General features: G+C 37.0%; 1 pseudogene; it reads right to left on the reverse strand.

The window, feature by feature from the left end:
- The window catches only part of LOC125094117 (ribosomal protein L18-like), a 46,264-nt pseudogene extending 22,877 nt beyond the window's left edge, over window positions 1–23,387 (reverse strand).
- Between the last annotated feature and the right edge of the window lie 823 nt (window positions 23,388–24,210).

Genomic DNA, 24,210 nt, shown 5'->3' on the forward strand with positions numbered 1-24,210 from the left:
TGTAAGTCTGTGTGCAGGCAATTACAAAGACTGTACCTGGCAGCCCATACAGGAGAAAGCCACTCCCCAACACTTGACTCAAGGCACAGCAAGCACACTGCAGTCTCTGAAGGGAATTGCAGTCATGGAAGGATCCAGAACCCCACTCTTACACATATCTGCATCTCAGCCTAGCTGCCTCTATTTGGAGGAGGCCTCTTTATCCGGGGCTTCAGCTCATTCCTTCCACAGGTATCTCTGCTGGGTCCTTTTTTAGGGAGAGAGAAGTATTTTTTTTTTTTTTTTTTTGTCAGAAAGAGGAGAGAGAGCGAGCACAGGCAGACAGAATGGCAGGCAGAGGCAGAGGGAGAAGCAGGCTCCCCGCCAAGCAAGCCCGATGCGGGACTCGATCCCAGGGCGCTGGGATCATGACCTGAGCCGAAGGCAGCTGCCTAACCAACTGAGCCACCCAGGCGTCCCAAGAGAGAGAAGTATCTTGAAAACAATTTTCTCCATTATAATTCAGTACTCAGTACTTTTCCACTTCCACCCCCAGTTTCATGAAAAGCAAGAAGCTTTACTCTGGGCTCCCTGGGCACCGATATGATCCCTTACACCTCTCTGATCCACCTGACCCTCAGCTGGCACCACTCCATGGGAAAAATTGGGAATATTGGAAAACTTGAACTCTGAGCTTGCTGGCACTTTATTTATTTTAAGAGTTTTTAAAATTTATTTATTTGACAGAGAGGGAGAGCACACAAGTAGGCAGAGCAGCAGGCAGAAGGAGAAGCAGGTTCCCCACTGAGCCTGATGGGGCTCAATCCCCGGACACTGAGGTCATGACCTGAGCTGAAGGCAGATGCTTAACTGACTGAGCCACCCAGGTACCCCATGGAATACTGAGGTTGCTGGTTCTTTATCCTGTTTATTTAGCTTCTTGTTTATAGCCATGGTAAGTGATAGAAGTCTTGACTCTTCCTTTAGTTTTGGCTTGTTGTCTTAATTGATATTCTGACAGCTCAGCTCTCAACACACCCTTGATTTGATATTTGATCCCAAGCATTTGGGGGGGAGCATTGAGCTTTTATTTTTATTTTTTTAATTATTATTTATTTTTTAAATTTCTTTTCAGTATTCCAGAACTCATTGTTTATGGACCACACCCAGTGCTCCATGCAATACGTGCCCTCCTTAATACCCACAACCAGGCTCACTCAACCTCCCACCCCCCGCTCTTCCAAAACCCTCAGTTTGTTTCTCAGAGTCCACAGTCTCTCATGGTTCGCTTCCCCCTATGATTTCCCCCAACTCACTTCTCTCCATCTCTCCATGTCCTCCTTGTTATTCCTTACACTCCACAAATAAGCAAAACCATATGATAATTGACTCTCTCTGCTTGACTTATTTCACTCAGCATAATCTCTTCCAGTCCCGTCCATGTTGCTAAAAAAGCTGGGTATTCATCCTTTCTGGTGGAGGCATAATACTCCATAGTGTATATGGACCACATCTTCCTTATCCATTCATCCATTGAAGGGCATCTTGGTTCTTTCCAGAGTTTGGTGACTGTGGCCATTGCTGCTATGAACCCTGGGGTACAAATGGCCCTTCTTTTCACTACATCCAAGCATTTTTTTACTTTGAGAGTTTTTACCAGTTGGGGAGATGGGGTCTGGAAGACTTATTTTCAAGCTCCACAGGTCCCAGGCCCTTCTATCTTCCTTAAATTCCTTCTTTTTTTTTTTTTTAAATGAGAGAGAGAGAGAGAGGGAGAGGGCATGAGAAGGGGAAGGGCAGAGGGAGAAGCAGACCCCCTGCTGAGTATGCTGAGCAGGGAGCCAGATGCGGGGCTGGAGCCTGATGCGGGGCTTGATCCCGAAGTTCGGGATCATGACCTGAGCTGAAGGCAGTCACTCAGCCAACTGAGTCACCCAGGTGCCCCATTCCCTAAATTCTTTTTGCACACTGAACGGTTTTTCCTTTAGCTCATCTCTCTCGTCCCACATCTTACCCTGTTCAGCTAAGACAAGACAATTGCCATTTTCAAGATTCCGTGTAAAAACATCCTGGCTCGTGAAATGAAGAGTGAACCAATAACTTATTAGGTATGTTGCTTGTCTTCCATATTACCACATGTGACAATTTTTCAGTTGTTCTGTACTGTCTAACACAAGTCACTCTTCCACCAGTCTCCAATAGCCCCTCTTCCATGTTCCCACCTCCACAGATTTTTTTTTATCTTTCCAATTGCTACTGCTTCTCAGGAGCTAGAGCCACATATTTAAGGATCTATTAGAGTAACACCCCAACTTCTCTCTCTCTCTCTCTTGTTTTTTTTTTTTGTCTTTTTTTAAGTTTTTATTTGAATTCCAATTCGTTAGCATATCATACACCCCCTTTCAGCAAACATTTCTACATCAGTTAACAAATGCTGTATAATAAATTGTACCACAATTTACTAGCTTAAATAATAAAGACATATTTCTCATGAATCTGTGGGTTACTGGGTGGTTTCTCTGCTAGTTTCTCTCACAGGTACCCATGTGATTACATTTAGTTGCAGGCTGCTTGTGCAGAAAGGTTCAAGATGGCTTCACTAATGTTTGACAGTTGGTTCTATCACATAAGATGCCTCCGTTCTTCTCCGTATGGGTGTTCATCCTCTAGTGAGCTGGAATGACTTCCTTCCATGACAGTTTTAGGGCAATTTCCAAGAAAAAAGAAGGTAAATGTTTCAAGACCTCTTAAGGTTTAAGCTCTGGAACTCAGACAATGTTATTTCTGCTGCAGACTATGGAGAAGCAGTTGATAAGCCCAACCCAGATTCAAGCATCAGGGAAATGAACTCTGCCTCTTTTCAGGAGAAGCTACAAAGGATTTGTGGTCATATTTATTGTACCATAACAGTATCACTCACTGAAGTGAGAGGATTGTGTCCTGACCAGCGTGTGTCTTTAAAAACTTGCTTCCCCTCTGGAGACCACTATTCCACAAAACATTTCTGCAAGCTGTTTCTCTTGGTTCAGCTCTCAAAATCTTGCTGCTACGACTGTATGTCAAACCTCAGCATTCTTGTTTCCCTGGAGCTCCTTTTATGTTGCTCTTCTCAAGTAGTCTCTTCTCGTGATGGCTTGCCTGCTCTGTTTCATTGAGTGTTATGGGCTAAACTGTGTCCTTCTAAAAAGATATATGGAAGTCCTAATACTCAGTACCTCAGAACATGACCTTATTTGGAAAGAGGGTCTTATAGAGGTAATTACGTTGAAATGAGGACATTAAGGTGAGCCTTAATCTAAACATGGAGGTGGCCTTAAAAGGGGAAATTTGGATATAGATACACACAGAGGGAACATGATGTGAAAATAGACAGCAAGAGCACCACGTGAAGTCCCAGGATTGAAGTGAGGCATCTACAGGCTGTAGAACACCAAAGATGGCCAGAAAACCGCCAGTGTCTAATGGGAGTCAAGGAAGAATGTCTGTACTGGTTTCAGAGGGAGCATGATCCTGCCAACACCTTGTTACTGGACTTCGGGCCTCCAGAACAGTAAGGAAGTACACTTCTGTTGTTTTAAGCCACCCAGTTGGTAGCATTTTGTTGGGGCAGCTCTTGCAAACTAACACAAACAATGTCTTCATGGAATTCTGAATCTTCAACTGCATGCACTGCTGTCCACATACCAGTTAGTTCCCATGTCAGGTTGGTTTCCTGAAAGGCCAATCCTAATATTCTATCTATATCTCTGGTTTGTCATGGTTGAGTAATGGCCTGGTACTTCAAGACTAGGCCTGGTAACTCACATTTTATAGTATTTTTAGTTTGGACTGCCTACATCTCAGAAGAAGGCTAAGCTTTAATTGTAATATACCTTTCATATTATTAGAAATGGTAGTCATTTTCAGCAGGGCCATGAAGATGTTAGGAAATATCTCTATTCTAATACACAATGATAAGAGCAATTCCACATAAAGACGTGATAGAGAATTTGTTTTAAAATGTGGGATATAAGAAACAGCACAGGGGCGCCTGGGTGGCTCAGTGGGTTAAAGCCTCTGCCTTCAGCTCAGGTCATGATCCCAGGATTCTGGGATCGAGCCCCACATCGAGCTCTCTGCTCAGCAGGGAGCCTGCTTCCTCCTCTCTCTCTGCCTGCCTCTCTGCCTCCTTGTGATCTCTGTCTGTCAAATAAATAAATAAGATATTAAAAAAAAAAAAAAGAAACAGCACAGAGGATCATAGGGGAAGGGAGGGAAAACTGAGTGGAAAGTCATCAGAGAGGGAGAAAAACCATGAAAGACTCTTAACGATAGGAAACAAACTGAGGGTTGCTGGAGGGGACGTGGGTGGGAGAATAGGGTAATTGGTGATGGGTTTTAAGGAGGGCGTGTGATGTGATGAACAGTGGGTATTATACACAATTGATAAATTATTGAACACTACACCTGAAACTAATAATATTCTATATGTTGGCTAATTGAATTTAAATTTTAAAAAAGCTATGTAACAAACCACCAAAATCTAGAGAAGTCAGAAAACAAATTTGACTTGACTAGAAACTAATGTAAAAAAGACAAAATAACAAGGAAAATCTCATTTTGGTTTCCATAAGCTCTCCTTGTATATCACTTAATTTTTGTTAGGGATTTTCCCCCCAATTCACACTATCAAAGAGAAACAGCCTGTTGACATTGATTCATAGAATATTCTGTGCCCCTACAAAAATTAGAATAAATAAACCAAGAGTATTCACCAAGGTGAGAGTACCCGGGTAAAATTAATCGCTTCCATCATAGTATAAATAGAAAAGGACTCCATATAAGCAGTGAGACTTCCGAATGAGAAAGAAGTCATTTTATTAGAGCCGAAAACATATGATGGAAGAGTTAGCATGGCTTATCCCGGCCTAGATTAAGCCCAAAGCAAACCTTCCAACTGTTGTTGAATTACAAGTTAAAAAATCTTCAGAAAGTTTTCTTTAAGTACATAGCTTACAAAATTTGAGTTTTTATGAAAAAGTTACAAGCTGAGAAACTACTCTCCCATAATCTTATGAAGCACAAATATTAAATTTAACATTTAAAGAAACATGGTAATATTTTAATGGACACATGTTGAAAAAAGACTTGTTTTGTTTATAGTTTTAGTTATCTGGCACTAATGCATATGTAGTTAATATATGTAAGTATTAATACTAGGGTATTATTTAGTTGTGTTCCTTCCAAAATGCTTTCAGAGTATTGTACTGAGTGTACAATTCTATTTGTATACGCATTTAGCAAATAAAGTAAGGGCATGTTATTTGTTTATTATTACATATCTTCATATCTAAAAATCCACTTTAAATCTTGCTTCTCAGGGAGCCTTATATTCCTGTTGCTTCACATTTGATATTAATTAAAAAATGATTTAGATAATTCGCTTCTTTCAGATAAATAACTGTCTTCTTCCTTTCTCACTTGTGGTCACCTACCCATCACACACATCTTTTATCTTATTTTACATAGAAGTATAATCCACCATTACATTGCATGCTGGGTTTCCCAGAGCTTTGCCATCAGAGTATGACATTATTACCTCACACTTGATTAATTCGTTAAATTGCACATTTGGAGGATAATATAATATTAAAATAATATTTATTAGGCTTGTTGTTATCTAAAGTGACTTCAAATAAGGACATTAGATTACTTGTCACTCTATGTTCATCATCTTCCTTTCAAACTGCAATGCTTGAAATCACCATACTCAACCGAGCATCTTTCAATCGTCATATAGCTAAAAGAAAGACATAACTATTAGTTTAGGGAAAAAAATTGCAATAACGAGCAATAGTCTCCCTGTGCCTTGTCATAGAGTAATCCCATTCCCTGTAACTCAGGTCCCCCCAATGACCTTGAATTGGTAGAAAGAGGAGTGAGAGATGTCCTTTGAAACTGCTGCCACCCCCCTCCCCAAAAGGAGGATGGGAAGAGCTGAGCTGTTTTTCCAGTCTCTCCCTCCCTCTCACAGACATTTAGTAAAACCTCCTAGTGGCTCAGAACAAGTAGTCTTCATTACTTATGCTATATCTCTAGATCTGAAAACAACTTCCTACAACTTGCTTTCAGGAATTTTGAGATTATATTTAAGGTGTATTCTATAATTTAAAAGTGATTGAAAAAAATAAAAGTGGTTGAAATATTAGAGGGAGTGAGGAAGGGGGTAGGTAGGTAGCTGATGGACAGGCAGACAGATCAGGAAGTATTTTAGTTGTAAAACTACAGGTAGTAGAACATAAAAGTAAGACTTGTCTTAGAAATTTTGTGTGTGTGTGTGTGTGGATGAGATAACATTTACTTCAGAAAAGGGAACTGAGAAACATTGTCTTGGGTACTTTATACATTAGTACGTTCTTTTCTGAAGAGGACTGAGTTACTTGCATTTTATAGCGAATGACTTTAGGGTAATGGTCAAGATGAGATTTTTGGAGGCAGCCTATGGGCAAATCTCACCACACTGAGTAGCTGTAAGATCTAGGAGAAGGGCTAATGTCTGTGTGTCTTGGTTTTCTCATGTGTGAAATGGGATTTTTTTTAATTTTTTATTTTTTATAAACATATAATATATTTTTATCCCCAGGGGTACAGGTCCGTGAATCGCCAGGTTTACATACTTACAGCACTCACCATAGTTGTCTTAGAAATTTAATACTGCAGATGTCATCATAACAAAAAGTGTTCAGGAAAATCTTCCTGTTCCATCAGGTTTTACCCTCAGCCATTTTGCTTTTTTTTTTTTTTTTTCTTCCTCCTCCACAGAGAAATGAACAACACCCTCCTGATAGCCCTGGATCTTGTGTGCATAAAACCCTGGATCCAAGAAACTGTCAATTGCTAGCTCCTTTCCCATTAACTCACTTGTGACCTCTGGGAACTCTCTTAACCTCATCTGTAAAATGGGGCTAATAACATTGACCTATTTTATTGGCTGCTGGGAGGTTTGGCAGTGAATGTTTGAAAAGCACTTTAAAAATACCAATGAAAAATGAAAAAAAAAATAGGAAAGGTCACTTCGGTGACAGGAGAAATGCACACAGTATTTGAGGCACAGCAGGTTAAACAAATACGTAGCCGAGACCAGGCTCTGGAGTAAGGGGTGATTCCCCATGGTGGGCAATTCAGGCTCTTCCTCTACAGTGGCAACAGCTTGTTTATGAAGCATTAGGTAAGATGACACCATCAGGAAGAGAGTGTTTGAGTCTCAGGGAAGGTAATTTCATTAGTGATGGCTCCAAGCAAAAAATTAGCACTGTAAACATTTTTGAAAATGTAAAAGCAAAGAAAACTAAAGTGAAAAGGAAAAAAAAAACAAAAAGCTGAGACAGAGTTTTTCCACCTAAGTGCAAAAATACATAAGGGTTGAGAGCTGCCTGGAAGTCAGAATGTTGAAAATAAGTATGGGATCATCAAGAAGGAGACAATGCAAGGAAAAATACACTTGGTACAGAGCTCTTCCTCAGGTAAGGGATGTCTAATTAAGGTAAATGTGTTTATCCAGGGCAGAGATTAGGAGGTAAACAGAAATACTTCCATAAGCATCTCCTTGTCAAAATAACTATAGTTTTGAACACCTGTTATGAGTCAGACACACACTAAATACTTCGATAATTTCAATTAACCCTCTCAGTAATCCTAGAGGGTTGGTGGTATTATCTCCAGTTCACACGCAAGAGAGTTAAGGTTTAAATATAACTTCCTCTGGTTCACGAATCTAAGAAGAGACACAACAGGGATTTATACCAGTCTATCTGATTCCAAGGGCAACTTCTGCAATTATAAATATGGATGTATATCCCAACCGATCATCCAGAAACAAGGCAGGCGTTCGGACAGAATCAAGGGCCCAGGTCAACATTAATTATGTAGGACTAGGCATCTCATTAACACATTTATTGGACTTCTGCTTTTAACAGACAGTGTATGTATATCATCTGCCTATAAAGTTAGTTATCAACGTGTCATATACATACACAAAAAAGCATAACTCATAAGTATACAGCACCTTGAATTTTCACAAGCCGAATGCCCATGTAGCCAGCACGCACATCAAAAAACAAAACATTATGAATGCCCAGAAACCTCCTTATCCCTCCCTTGTAGGCACTAGATCCCCAAAGGCAATCCCTATCATGCTTTTGAACACTATAGGTTAGTTTTGACTATCTTGAATTTAATGTAGAGTCATAATGTAGTTATTCTTTCATGTCAGATTTCTTAACCTCACTTTTCACAAGTTTCAGACAATTTCTTGTGTGTAGTTGTTATTCATTCTCCTCGCTGATAGTACCCCTTAATGTAACTATAGGACAGCATATTTATCCATTTTACCATTGATGGACACTTGGAGAGTTTCCAGGTTAGGTCTATTAAGATTAGTGTCACTATGAATATCTTGTATATCTTGGTAAACATATATATGCATTTCCGTTGGGTATATTTCTAAAGCAGAATTTGTATAGCATAAGGTGAGCATATGTTTAAAACTAATTGTATAGTTTTACAATGTGTTTGTATCAATTTATACTCCCACCTGCAAAGCATGAGAGCTCAATTTCCTCCACATTCCACCGACATTTGGTATTTTCCTTTTTTTTTTATATTGGTTTTGATTGCACATTTTTATTGTTATTATTCCCTGTATCTGGGAAAAAATATTTTTAAAAGATCTTTGTGGTAAAGATGACTTAATTATCATGCAGGAGAATCCCAACGTAGCAAGAACTTTTGCCCATCATTTTAGTAGTAATGAACTCTCTATGACTAGTCACAGCGGCCTGAATAGTCCCCGTTGGAATTGATGGAGAATTTTCTTTTCCGGATTTCCTTTTCTTAAAAAGAAAATAAATAATATGCACACCAATGATCTCTAAGAGCCACTTCACCCCTGACCTGAGTCTTAATGAATGTATAAACTATTTTTTTCTTTTCTTGTAACACTGAAAGCAAGATAGCACTCAGAAGCCATCCTGTTTGTGGCAACACTATCAGAAGAGAGAGGAAAATGGATAATCCATAGGGTGCCTGTGAAAGTAATACATTTCCTAATTGTCCGAAGTGTTTTTACTGTTTCTCAGTTCTGTGTCTCCATGTAGTTTGGTGTGTCTGAGGAAGTAATGTGAAAGGTGATCTCGTAATGGATTCCTGATGAAGTAAAAGTGGAGAATGTGTGACCTGTGGGTAGTCTCCGATCAAAGGATAAAAATGAGTGGGTCACCGAGAGGGGTGATGTGCAAGGAGCCTTGAACTGTGAGTCAGGAGACTTCAGCTCCATTCTTGGCTGCACCGTGGCTTTATAACCTTACCTGGTACCTTCCCTTCTATGGATCAGCCCTCTCTTGGCTGTAGTTATACAGTGTCTAAGGTATGTTTCTGAGGGTAAGGAAATGTTAATCCAGATTCTTGTACTCCACCCCATGGTAGTGAATTAGATTTTCTGGGATGGGGCTCTACAGTTAGCTTTTTAAAAGAAGGACACCAATAATTCTGTCCATTGAAGTTTGAGAGTCACCTCTCTATGATAGCTTCCTGAGCAGCACTTTCCAAATGTGCCTAATCATAAAAATGGCCAGGACTGTTCCTTAGAGAAATAGATGCCCAAGCCTCTACTGTGACCCTAGACATTCCGATTAGTAGGTCCAGAATGAGTCCTGTATGTCTGAGCAAACTCCCTTGAGATGACAAATGATCAACTAGATCTGCAGGAACAGTCCTTTCTTTCTCTATGCTAGTAGTTTCTCAACTGCTCTCTCCAAAGTCCCTGAGTTCTTTTAAGAACCTAATGGCTAGGGTGCCTGGATGGCTCAGTTGGTTAAGCAACTGCTTTCAGCTCAGGTCATGATCCTGGAGTCCCGGAATCAAGTCCTGCATCGGGCTCCCAGCTCCTCGGGGAGTCTGCTTCTTTCTCTGACCTTCTCCTTGCTCATACTCTCTCTCACTGTCTCTCTCTCAAATAAATAAATAAAATATTAAAAAAAAAAAACTTGCTTTGGGGTTTCCCTAGATATTCCTTGGGGACTGAGATTTGCAGTTCTTTTCGCTTTAATTCTTGCGGTTATACAGGAGGCCTATCAGTGTGGTGGTAAGGTATGGGACAGGGGCAACATTCTGTATAGTCCTATAGTTAGGTCTCAGCCTTCTAGTGAGCCTCAGCTGAGTAGTTCTCTTCTTCCATATTAAAGGCTAAAGGGTATTGGAGTTGAATATCTTCCTTTCCCAGGTCACTGAGGTTTTGGTAAAACTTCAGTTGGTTAGGCTCTGGTGAAATAGTTTACCTTAAGGGCAGGCCTTGTTAAGAAAAGAACATTCTGGGCATATTTCAGAATGGGTACTTTTCCTCTTCTGCTGCCAGAAGCAGCAGGGGATTTTCCACCAATCATTAGGCTATAAGAATTTGTAATAAGATCCTCAAGTTGTAACTTTATAGTTTGATAAAACAGAAAAAAAATTGCAAATATTTATTACATATTTTTAAAAATTCATTTTTGATGATAATTCTCTTGACCCTTAGGGGGAGTCCATATTTTTTAAAAATCCATAGCCTTTTTGAAAGACAGGAAGTCATAACTCACAAATTTACACTTTAATGGGAGATACAAAGATGCTCTAAATAGCATAAGCACTCTAGATATTATTAAAATGGTGTTCATGATTCAGTTTTGGATAACAAAAGATAATTTTAAATTGCCTTTCTTCCATTTAAGAAATAGAACTATTTCAAGGTGGTGGAGATAGATATGTTAGTTTGAGAAATTTTAAACATTATTCTTCCAGGTCTCTATCTGTAAAGATATAAAATAGAGAGAGATCAACTTTAATTAAGCTCTTGTCTATATAATTCCCTTACAGATAAAAAAAAAAAATCACAGGAGTTTTTAGTTGTTGGTTGTTGAATACATTATGTAAAGTAGAAGCCTTTGCTTTTTTTAATTAGATTATTTTATGATGTTACACAATTTGGAATTAGTGAAGACTAAGAGTTATTTAAATTATAACTTAGGGAAATCAGCTCTCTGTGTAAGCATTAAAAAAAGGAACTAATAATAAGGTAGAAATCTGTTTAAAGATAAATGTTAAAGGAAACACATGTGCTTTAAGGCAATACTGAATCCAATTATAATCTGATAGCTATTTCATGGGGAGAACAATGCATTAAAATATTTGGACCTCCAAACAGATAATGTACAATACTACAGTAAAACTATTTTTGAGTAACTAATAATAATATGCAGCTATTTAAATAATAGGACTTCCAGGGTCCAGCTTTATGTGTTTAACATTTTTTTTCCTCTTAGCATTGTTTTTTCAGTAGTTAGATTACTATTCCAAATAGTTCACTAATTTATTATTTTTCCAACAAAGACAAATAAGTCTCAGGTAGCTAAATGCTTATAATATTGCTTCTTATTAATATAACAAGATGAAAAGAGCTAATTTTTTTTCCAAATGATGCATCAATGAGGCATGTAATATGTGTTCAGCCCTTCAGAGAATAAAAAACTGCAACCAAAATATGGCAGATTAAAAGACCGTGGCAGTGTCACGAGGGGTTGGTAAGTGGGAGGGACGTACTGCTACCGAGGATCTCCACTCCAGCTTAAATCATTTTCACTGGGAATGGTGTCTGCAGCTGGAGAATAGTATCTGACCTCCAGAGGTTGCAAGTCGTACTTTCACAGTTGTCTACTTTGCATTTGTCACTGATGTCCCTCTTCTTACTACCAGGAATTAGATTTATAGAACTATGTGCCAAGGGAACTTCTTGCAAAGCACCACGATTGAGAAGTTTTCCATATGGTGCTCTCGTAAACACATATTTTGCCTTTGCTTACCCTACCATATTTAATAGGTATTGTGATGTCTCAGATTTTTCTCTCCTAATTTTGAAAAGTTAATTAAAAGAAGTGGGAGAATGGGATGGAGAGTTTCTAACAACAAGTCAAATTCATTTGAACAGTAAAAAAAAATTGCTGTGCGAAATTAAGGTGCAAGCACATGCCTGCTGTAATTGGTGCATACTTATTAGAGCTCTTCGTTTGCAACCTCTCTCGGTGTTGGGGCCCATGATAACGTGGATACTTAAGGGAAAAGTATGATTAGAGATGGTGTAGTTCATTCAGTAAACATTTCTTAGTGTTTGATGTGACTGAACTGAGCGTCACATATGATTTTACACTTTTATCCTTTCAGACAACTGACAGGTCCCTAATCTCCATCTTAGAACCTTCACTCAGCTTGAACTTTGGCTCATAAAGGTCATTTTTGAACCACTTGGGACAAAGAGCCGCGTCCATGAAATCCCACTGAGTCGATAGATACGATAATAGCTTTAGGCATATTTTCTTAAGACCCAAGGGGAAAGACAATTTCAATAAATGTAAAACTATGCCATCTACAATCCACACAATATCTTAGAAAAATCTCATAGGAATAAATCTTCTCTTTTCCTTCAGGCAAGAACCTCCTTAACAATAACAACGCAAGACACTATTAAGGGCATAAGGTACTAACTGTGGCAAAAAAAGAAAAAAAAATCATACACACAATCTATTAGACAGAGCTCCTCGAACACAAAAAGAATATCCATTCATCTAATATACCCCCTGCCTCACACTTTTGTGAAACATGTTCTGAATATTTAGACCTTAAATTGTTAAAGAAACTATGAATTGTCTGAACCAATTTAATAATGTGAAAATGACTTAGATATATCATTCAATTATGGAATGTTTTAAATGTAGTTCCTCTTTTATTTTCTTTTTACCTTTTAGTCTCCAGCTCATAAAAAAAAAAGAAAAAAATCCTCACAGGTTAGATATGTCAGGATAATTAACAGAAGGTTCCTTAGCAGCAGATGTCTGAGATAAGAAGTAAAGGGCATTCTCTTCCCTTGACATGCCATCAAAGGGAAAAACAACGAATATTTAAATGAAAGAATTGAAAACTATGTGGATGCATGTTTTAATATCTGAATAATTAACAGATTTTTAAATCATGACTTAAGCTGTAGGAAAATTAAGAGATCTCATGATCATGTTAATATTAATTTTTCTTGCCTGCCACAAATTATAGCACTGTCTTTGATTTTTTTTTCCCTTCCCTCGATATATTTCATGATGCAAAGGAATGCTTCTTGAAAGTAAAGTATCCCCTCCAGCGAAATATTTCACTCAATTTGCCTCAGAGAATTCCGCTGGCAGGGAAAAAAAAAAAAGATGCTTTGGAAAAACTTAAAATTCAACAGCTTAAAAGTATTCTTTTAACTGATGTTTCAAGCAAAATTTTTCAATGAGTCACCTAACTGAATTCTAAAATTCAAATTTTTATTTTAATATTATACTTAAACTTTATCTTAATATTCTATATTTTGTGCCTTTCTTCTTTTGCATTTATTTTAAATAGTAACGTGAGTGCAATCAACTGCAAATCCCATCCTCTGATATAATCTCCATGGAGATTATATTAGGAAGGGTTTTCTTGTTTACTTTTAAAAGGTCTCCTGAATATAGCTGGTGCCAACAGAGAAATTCTTCTAAAGGTAGTATAGGGATTTTAATCTGCCCCTTACTAGGAAGTGATGGAGGCTAATGCAAATAGCACTCATCTGATTCTGTAAAACTCATAATAAGAAATAATGAAGCATCTGGTCGACAGCAAAAGGTCAAGGAAGAAACATTTTGAAATGGAAAGTGTATCAGTCCCTCTGGCAAAGACTTAGAGGTTGGCAAAGACTGTTGTTGCTTCAGGAAGCTTTTGTCTCTCATATTGAGACTTAGAATATATATTCCTCCTTGTGCTTAGTGTTGCATACAGAGCAGAATTAGCTCTTAGTATTGGTAACAGAGCATGAGCGTGGTCTACCTCTTTTCCCTCAGTAGTCGAAGGCAGTGATTCTCAAACTTTGCTGCTGCTTAGAAGCTGCTTAGAGCTATGAAAACTTGCCATGCTAATGAAACCAGAGACCCTGGGAACCAATCATGGCTGTTTCTGCAGGTGCTGGCAACGTGCAGCCAAATTTGAGAACCAATGATTCAGAGCTTTCCAAAGGCACAGGTAGATGCAAATGTGTGTGGCCCTGCAAAGGTAAGCACCCATATTCCATACTGGCTTTAAAAAGGGCCTAGGGAATGATGCAGAACTAGTAGAAAAGTCTTGAGTAAAAGAATGGGGTGACAGGGAACTTATTCCTATAAACCCTGGGTTTAGATATGCAAAAGGGTTTCTCATTCAGAGTATATGGCTTAATTTCTTAAGATGGGGATTTAGATATAAATGAGATTCCTGTAACTGAAGGTTCCTGAATATTTACTTTTGGGGAGATTATCTCCATTTTGGCAAGTGAGAATGTTTCTGGATCCTGGAAAGAGCAAACTTAAATGTAATTTCTCAATATGCTACCACTGATTTCAAAGTTGTAGCTTCAGGAAGAATGCCACCTGATAAATAACAAGAATATCACTGAGAAGCCTAGCATTTTAAAACCAACCTGCCCACTTATGGGTCATGTACATCAACTTTTTTTTTTCTTGTTTTTCTGGGAGTTTTCAACTGCTAGTACTTTGGTCATGTAAACACACACACTCATCAGACATGAGGTTCACATGAATGCCTCATGGGTTGGTTTTTACACCTTGGCTTAAAATCTAAAGGGAACCAATTTTAGAGTTCATTAGCATATCTAATTTATACAAAAGAATGGTAGGATGATGGTTTTGAAAATAGTGGGTGTGTTGCCTCTCATGGCTGATATTACAATACAATAAATCCAAAGTACTCACTTTACTGATTTTCTTAAAAAGCAGAAAATTTGCCATTAGCTTAGTCTGAATCTATATTCTGATACTATTTTAATATTTGAAATAAATTAATGTTATGAGGGATTTTTTCTCCTTAAAAATTGTCTATCTTAAATCACTTTAGAATATTCTAAGACAACACCACAATGTTCTGAAGTTACATAGTGGTAATAATTACACTCTATAAGTATACCCAAAATCCTTGTGTTGTACACTAAAAACATGTGAATTATCTGAAATGGAAGAAGATTTTGAAAATTAAGCATGGGTAGAAGCTGAAAAAAAGCATTTATTTATTCCAACTAAGCAGGAGATTGAAGATATCTATTTATTCATTCAGCCTTGATTTTGATTATTGAACAGAAACTCTGTTCTAGGCACTGTATTGGACCGTGGGATTATATAGTGAGTCAAAATAGTTCTAATCCCTATTCTCAGGTAGTGTACATTCTAGAGGGAGACATAAACATTAAATAAGCACACACAAATGTTAAATTGTAACAAGGAAAGTACTTTTAAAAATAGAGTATTATAATATATGGGGATTTAATATTTTCAGAGAAGCTAAGGAAGCTTTTTCCTAAGAAAGGGACACTTGATTTGACATCTGAAGGTTAAATAGGACTTAGCTAGGTAAGAGGGGAGGAAATAGTGTATCAGTCTGAGAGAACAGTACTGATAAAAACACTTGACAGAACCAATCTTGGTGCATTACACAATAATGAGCAAACGTCTAATATGACTGGGGCAAGAAGAAGGATGGTAATGGTTGAAGATAAGACTGGAGTAGGACAGCAATCCAGACCCCATAAGTCCTTATAGATCATTCTCAGTTGTGCCTACCTATGAGCAGTGGGAAATTACAGGAGAATTTTAAGCAGGAATATGATATAAGTTGATTTGCTTCTAGAATAGATTGCTCTGGTTATTTTGTGGAGAATGGGTTGGTAGGACACCAAAACAGATGGGAATAGACAAATAGTATAGGTTAGCAAATTAGTAGGCTATAACAGACAAGGCAAGAGATGATGACAACTTGGCCCAAGAAGCTGGTGGGGGAACCAAGGACATGGAAAGATTCAAGAAACATTTAGTAGGTAAGATCAACAGAGTGTATTATTAATGGATTGTTTAGGCTGTTGAAGAAGAGGGAAATCTCAGAAATGAGTTCTAGTTTTTTTAGCTGGTGTAACTAGATGGATCATGAAGTCATTCATTGATTAGAGAAAGGAAGCAGCGGACGTGTCATGAATTTAGTCTTGGTTATGTTGAATTTGTGATGGTTTTGAGCTAGTCAAGGAATGTTAAACAGTTTAGAAAATCTTATGAGTCAGAAGCTCGGAAAAGATGCCGGACTTGGAGTGTAACTTTTATGGATCATCTCTATATAGTTGGATCAGACCATCTGGGGAAAAAGTCTATGTAGAATGATAGTTAGAGACGGATTAGATTTTAGGCTCGAGGAATTTAACATGCAATAGACAAGCAGAGGAGGATGAGTCCAGCAGGAAGGTAAAAAAACATGAATTATATGGGCATCTGCTTTTCAAAAGCTCATGTTAGACCGCTTTGTTTTTTACAAGAAGATTATATTAGTTAGTACCTTTTCGGTAACTGAAAGAAATCCAAAGAGGATTTTTGCTTTTATGAAAAAAGGTGGAAAGCAAAAAGAGGATTTAGCATTTGTGTTGCAGCGAGACATAACAGAGGCAGCACACACCCCAAGCTGCAAGAGTGTCCCCACCAAACTCCTTCTCTGGGAACTACACTCAGCATCGAGCCACCACAGCTTTGAACTGTGTCTGTGAGTCTCTGTGCTTTATCTCAATTTATTTTGGGCCTTCATTAGCAAGATGTGTCCTCAGGTATCAAAAAAAACCTGGGAGAGGTCGTTGACTGTGTCTGGGAATGCTAAAAATTTTCCCTATGTACAGAATTGTTGAATCACTGTATTGTACACCTGAAACTAATATAACACTGTATGTTAACTATACTGGAATTAAAATAAAAACTTAATTTAAAAAATTTCCGTATAAATTAATGGTAATTGCTTCTTTGCTTTACACCATTTCCACTTACAAAAGGTTTCAGGGGAATGCTCTACTTTCAGAAAGCAGAGGAAATCTGTGTCTCAAAAGCCAAAGGGACAGCAGATTTTAAGGAAGACATGGTCAACCATGTGGAATATTGCTGTTGGAGTCTGATGAAGACTGAAAAGAATATTCAAGGCATTTTATGTCTTTTATAAAATAGGTTGGAAGCCAGAGTGAAGTAGTCTTAGAATGGAAATGTAGATTAAAAACTAGAAATAGCGAGTAGAGTTAACTCTTTCTAGAAAGAGTGAAAGGGTTAAGATTATGAAAAAGAACAGATGTGGACAAAAGAAAAAAAAAAGAAAAGAAAAACTTCTTATTTAAATTTCTAAGAGCATTGATGTAAAAGTTTGGGTTCCACATGAGGGTTTCCTGGGAAATGTTTACAATCAGTGAGGAAGGAAAGTGGAGTGAAGGTTTCAAAGGTACATAATATCACTGGGGACTGCTCACAATTATTAAGATTATTTGAGTTTCGAAAATAAACCGATCTTATATTTAGCATGACCAAGTTTACTGGATAATGGATGATTAACACCTTTAAGCTGAATCCTTAAAAAGACAGAAATATAGAAATATATTAAAATAGAAATATATTAATAGAAATATATTAAAAATGTATACTCCCCTGAATTGTTAAATGTAATGTACTGGTTGTAATTTTAGTTCTATTACATGACTTGAAATTACTACCACCATTAATCATTCAATGTGTTTATAGATGAGTATTTTCCTTAGGGTTTATCATAATTTGTTGGCCTCTGTATTATGTTTCTCCATTTACTTTTTAATTTTAGCTATGTAGATCTTCCTTTAAAGTTTGCCTTTCTCCTGTTGCTATAAAGAATCACTTTTCACTATAATAAGCAGGTGATTCTTGAAATTTTTTTTTTTTATGTTAGACATTACTGCTTTCTGGAGGTTAAAATGCTATGTAACGTAGAGGTAAATAGGTCAGAGAGAGAGACTGAGTCTTTTGTTAGAGTAATATTCATGCATGTTGGTTCTTGAGATAAGTAGTTTTACTTACTTTTTCTTTAGAGGCCTTATTGCTTTCTGGTACTTTATGTGTTCTGCTTGAAAACATGGGAGTGGGTTTTCTTTATTTGTGTTTTCAGTGACAATTACAATACCTAACACATTAAAGATGTTACTTTTTTATTGTTATGTGTTTTTGTTTTGGTTATTCATTATGTTCCTGTATCTATATAACTAAAGCACAAACCTTGTTTTCACTGTAAAATTGTGTCGATGCCATTTAAATCGTTAACATGAGGAGATTTCTTGGGTTATACATCAGAATCCACTGTTACTCAAGGTTTAGGAGAATGAGAGAATGGAAACTCAGGAAGGCAGGGAGTTTTGTCTTTGTAGGTTTTATTTATTGTTGTGTTGCTGCTGCTGCTGTTGCAGTTTCATAGTATAGTTTTAACAATTGTCCTTTTCTTTCCTACAGAATTGATGAGGAATGGAATGAGTATGGGAGACGTGATCATGATACTCATTTTCTTTCTTCTTATGGTTTTTGTGAGGATTAAAGGTAACAGTGCATATGGACTTTCTAGTGCTTAGTGAACACTGTACAAATGTTGAGTATCGTTTCTATTATCACCATCAAATCTATACTTGTGTCATTTCCTAAATGTATTTGAGAAAACAAACATTGTGGATGAAAAGAGCATCTGGACCTGTTACATGATTTCAACTTTGTTATTTTATTTTTATGTGTACCGAGGAGTTTAGTTAAGGAGGTTGAGGAAAAGAGAGTCTTCTTGAAGACCGTGGTATTACACACGAAGAGAATAAAGATAAAGCACAAAAGATGGATGTGTTAGTGTACAGGAAGGAGAGTTTTGGATTTATGGAACTCTTATTTTTCTAAACAGATGTCCTCATCATGGAAGTTATTGTAGTCTCCACTTAACCAGATGGGATACGAAACTCCCTGTTGTGTTCAGAACTGGCAGGGCTCATTAAGTTGGCTTTAAATTGGGTATTAAGGGAGGATCTTTTGCTTAGCCCAAATAATCTCAACATGCACAATGAAGAGAATAGGGAGTTCTACAAGCTAAGATGAAATATAAGATAAGTGATAAGTAATATTAACATACTGGACTTAATTGTCTATAAGTAACTACAAAGTAAATGGGAAATTAAAAAGATTAACTGGAAATGTTTCTAAATGATGGAGAATATGACCTGTTGAGCATAATAAAAATGGAAAGATAACATTTCCTTAACTGGAATACCAAAACTGGTAGGTGAAATATACTCTAAAACAAAACTAAGAGGAAATCAAACTTGAGGAAGAAGCATTATATATGAGATTTAAAAAAAAAACAACAAATAGGGGAAAAGTGGCTTGTTATTTAATAATGGTAATATTGGGGTAAATCTTTTGATTTAAAGATACAACAGAAGAAAATAAAAGACTATAGTAGGTATATACTAAAACATCGATGGTGAAAATTTCAGCTCATTAGTCTTTTAAAATTCTAGAGCAGGGACTTTTTTGGACTCTTCAAAATAAAAAAATACATATTCAGATAAAAATGAATAATATTTATGTACATTTATGTAATATTCAACAAATATATGAGTTGATAGGCATAAATCAATGAAATGGAGGTAGTATTGGTAATAATAAAAATTATTTTATGATTTCAAAGTAGTAAAGAAACTATAAAGGTACTGAACTTATTGTACTAAATAACTTATTTTCCTTTACTGGACTTATTTTGCTAAACAAGTTTTAAGGGGTATATGTAGACAGTTAAAAAGTTTAATGAAAAAAAATGGGCGATTGGATATTACCTACATGATATCTGATTTAAAGGAATAAACTAAATTGATTAGCCAAGCTTTAACCTTTACAGTCGGAGAGGTAGCAGACCCATTAATATTTATGATTTATACAGAATATAAATTTTAATAATAGCTACTTTAATATATTAGTTTTGAGCAGAGGTCTTAAATCTCTTTATTTACAGTTGTGTAACCTTGAACAGGTTATTAATTCCACTACTACCTCATTTTTTCTAATCTATACAATGAGAATATTGCTTGTCTGGATTTTTTTGGTAGATAATTCCTTTATAGACTTAACTCGGTGTTCAGCTCATAATGGGAGCTAAATAAATGATAGCTAAAAAAATAAAGTTTAATTTTATAATTACCAAAATTAGTCAAGCCAAATTTTATTCTAGAAATATGAAATTAGAAAGAACAAAATAAAATCATAATGATTTACACCTTCACATACTATTAATCTTTGCCAATATATTAACTAATTAATAAAGCTAGTCTTTGGGAAAGCAGAGTATCACTTCAACCAAAGTAAAAGAGGGAAATGAAACTCAGGAAAGTTAAATCACTTGCTCCAAATCACAGATAAATGAGAATAGTTCTGAAACAATATGTAGAAATTGCCAAAGTATTAGCTTTGTTAATTTCTATGCCATTTGGGGATCTTGAGAAGTATATCTTTAAAAAAAATATCTAATAGTGGAATACAAAGGAGTTATACACTTAAGGAAGTGGGAAATATATTTTTACCCCTAAAATACAAATGCAGTGATCTGAAGGGACACCTGCACCCTCACATTTATACCAACAATGTTCACAATAGCCCAAACTGTGGAAAGAACCCACATGTCCATTGACAGATGAACAGATAAAGAAGATGTGGGGTGTGTGTGTGTGTGTGCGTGCGCACACACACACACACACACACACACACACACACACACAATGGACTATTATACAGCCATTAAAAATGAAATCTTGCCATTTGCAATGATGTGGATGGAACTAGCTATTTTGCTAAGTGAAATAAGTCAGTCAGAGAAAGACAATTATCATATGATCTCACTGATTTTCAGAATTTAAGAAACAAGGCAGAGGATCATAGGGGAAGAGAGGAAAAAAATAAAACAAAATGAAACCAGAGAAGGAGATAAACCATAGGAGACTCTTAGTCTTGGGAAACAAACTGAGGGTTGCTGGAAGGGGTCGGGTAGGGTGGCTGGGTAATGGACATTGGGGAGGGTATGTGTTACAGCAAGCACTGGGTGTGGTATAATACTAATGATACACATATCTGTACCCCAGAAACAAATAATACATTATATGTTAGCTAATATTAAGTAGGAAATATATTTTAGATGTTGAAAAAATATGTTTCTTAAACACATAACTTTGAAATGAAGGATTTTAATTTACTTTAGCTTTAAGACAAGGGTTTTTATGTGTCATAGTTATGGTTATAATAGTTATAATTGTTATGTATATGCATAGCATCTTCTTACTTTAATTGTGGGGAAAGGATGCCCTAGGAATACAATCAAGAGATTCGGTTCACAGCAAAAGTAAAAAGATCATAGCTTCTGGATTTGATAAAAGATAAGCCCCAACAATTTATTTGTAACTCTTTTCTATATTCATGCTGTAATTTACTTAGTGCTAATTAATAACCAGGTGCCATGCTAGCTTTTGGATTCATAATAAAGATCCCAACCAGATCAAGTCTTTCAGTTTATAGATTTCCCCCTCTTCTGGACTATTCTAAAATTACTCTCCCAAGCACGCCTTTTGACAATTTCTTCCTCCTTTCCTTCCTATGAATCTAACTATACCCTACTCATGTCTCCCCTATAGACACAAATAGAAGTTTCTTTGTAAAATCCTGGCCATGTAATAGTCCAATTTTATTATTTCTTCAAATGATGCTAAATTATTTTAACTCCTTAGCCTGATGCACAAGTTGTTTTTTTTTTTAAATATAAGCTTGTCCATTTCCTCTCTAAACTAATATTCTTCTCTTCCTTGCATGCTTCCTGTGTTCTCACTACACTGAGATTTCACAACTCTGTTGATATGTGATGTGAATGACCCGTGCCTTTAAGCTCTTACCCACATTTCCTCTATCTGGATAGCTCCTCCTCTTCTTTTTAAAACGACATTCCCATTCTCAAGATTAAATCTTTAACTCTTTACAGTATGACAAGTATTTTCCTACTGTCCATGACACATTTCTAAAATATCTATAAAACATCAAATTTGCAGAGTAGGCTTCAATTTGAGATTAAAGGTCAGCTTCTCTGTCAATCCTAATAATTTCCAAACTTGCCTAATCTACAATAATTTTATGAAAATTAGCAGCTTATCACTAATGCTTTCCTGCCACTTTCATTTTTTTTCCTTCTTAAACATTTTTTCTTTTTTAAACATTTTTGTAAGACTGTAAAGGTAGTTTATGATTAATGAGGCAAGCAATTAATCAAACTGCTGAACAGAGAAAAATGACAACACTACACAAATGGGATGGTTGATTGGCCTGCTATGCCACTGATAGTCTTGGCATCAGTGGTTCATTTGGGGTGGTCAGAGTAGAATAAGCAAAGAGTCAAATTATTGCAAAAATGAATGAAAATTGCGGACAGTCTTCATTGCTAAAAATGGCTTTCAAATATATCCTGTAATAATTCTGCTAAGGACTTTGTACTGTCTACAGAGTCCATCCAGCAGTCCTATGAGGAAGTAGTCAGTAAAGATCTACTTTACAGAGGAGTAAGCTGGTAGTGCCCTCAGTCACACAGCTATTTCATGGCACGGTTAAACTGCAAGTCCTGATCTTTTTGGTTCCAAGACCATTTATAATTATTCCCTTCCTGAGTGGTGTTTGTGATTCCCTCTTCTGTGCCTAGTGTGCCCATTATCTTCATTACCATATTGTTTTTCTTTTCTTTTCTTTCTTTTTTCTTTTCTTTTTTTCCCCCCTATTCTTTTCCTTTCTTTTCTTTTCTCTCTCTCTTTTTTTTTTCTCTCTCTCCCCCTTTCTTTCTTTCTGCATTCAAATCTTGTTCATAACAAGGCAGGATCTGGGGTTGGTTTTTGTAGCTCCAGCTGGCCCTCCAGCTGTGTGGGGTTCCTGGGACCTTGCCGAAATGCTTGTATATGTGTCTGCCCTTGTGTGGACAAGAGAGCAAGATGGTGCCATAGCCCTGGGGGAGTCCAGGGTGAACTGGTCAAAAGGAAGGATCTTGCCTCCAGCTTGGAGGATGCAGCCCCAGGCCTGGCTACTCGTGCGCAGGACGTACACCTTCAATTTTGGCACCTCAGGGATACGGATATCATTGATTATACTTCCTACAACCACAGCTGTTTTGTTTTCCTGGCCAGGCAACTTCATATTCCAGAACATCCGGGAGAGGGAGAGAAGTGGCAGGTTGGTGCGACTCAGGAGCAATGTCTTCAATACAACTTAATTAAAGGGAGAGTTGGTCTTCTGGCCAGAAACCTCTGTGCACCGCTTAATCAACAGTTTCAGGTAGATGTCATGGCTCTTAGGCTCCTTGTGCTGAACCTCTTGGTCCTTGTTGTGGTGGATGTGGACTCCCATGATGGTGCTGCCTGTTCAGCCAGGTCTGGAAAGAGAATCCTTATTCTTTCATTCTTGGCGGTCACAAGACACATTAAACTGTAGACCTATTCTAGAGTAGTCCTGAATCTAAAGATATGATAACCCTAAACATTGTCAACTCTATATGCCGAGAACTTCACAGCGATTGCTGAATAGATAATTGAGCAGGCGAATAAATTAAAGAAATAGAAATGTGTATGATAAGAATTATTGCATGTATAACCACGGGGTGTTTCTTTTTTCCCCAACTTACAGACATTGTGGGGAGAGCTCACTAAGAATACTGTTCTATTATCCCTCTGTAGGGAATATAAACCCAGTTCCTCAGTGTAAGGTGGAATTTAAATAAGGCAGCATATGCTTTCTTGTTCCATCAAAAGCAGTAACTTACAGAAATGAATGGGACAATGAGGGGATATGCTTAGATTTTCACGCTAAAGATGCCTCTCATCTCAGTGTTTTCTCTCTTGCTGAAGGTACCAGAGAATATTTTGAAGAAAGCAAAGATTTAATCCTCCCAATTGTTGGTTTCAAAGGGCTTAAAATATCATTTCCATACTCCACTGCTAAACTACTTTGTACATCTCACTATTGAATTTTTTCTTTTTTTTTCTTTCTTTTTTTTTTAAATTTTATTTTTTATAAACATATAATATATTTTTATACCCAGGGGTACAGGTCTGTGAATCACCAGGTTTACACACTTCACAGCACTCACCATAGCACATACCCTCCCCAGTGTCCATAATCCCACCCCCCTCCCAACCCCCATGCCCCCATCGACCCTCAGTTTGTTTTGTGAGATTAAGAGTCACTTATGGTTTGTCTCCTTCCCAATTCCATCTTGTTTCGTTTACTCTTCTCCTACCCCCTTAACCCCCCA

The sequence above is a fragment of the Lutra lutra genome, chromosome 2 (genome assembly GCF_902655055.1).
Source record: "Lutra lutra chromosome 2, mLutLut1.2, whole genome shotgun sequence".
NCBI classification, from domain to species: domain Eukaryota; kingdom Metazoa; phylum Chordata; class Mammalia; order Carnivora; family Mustelidae; genus Lutra; species Lutra lutra.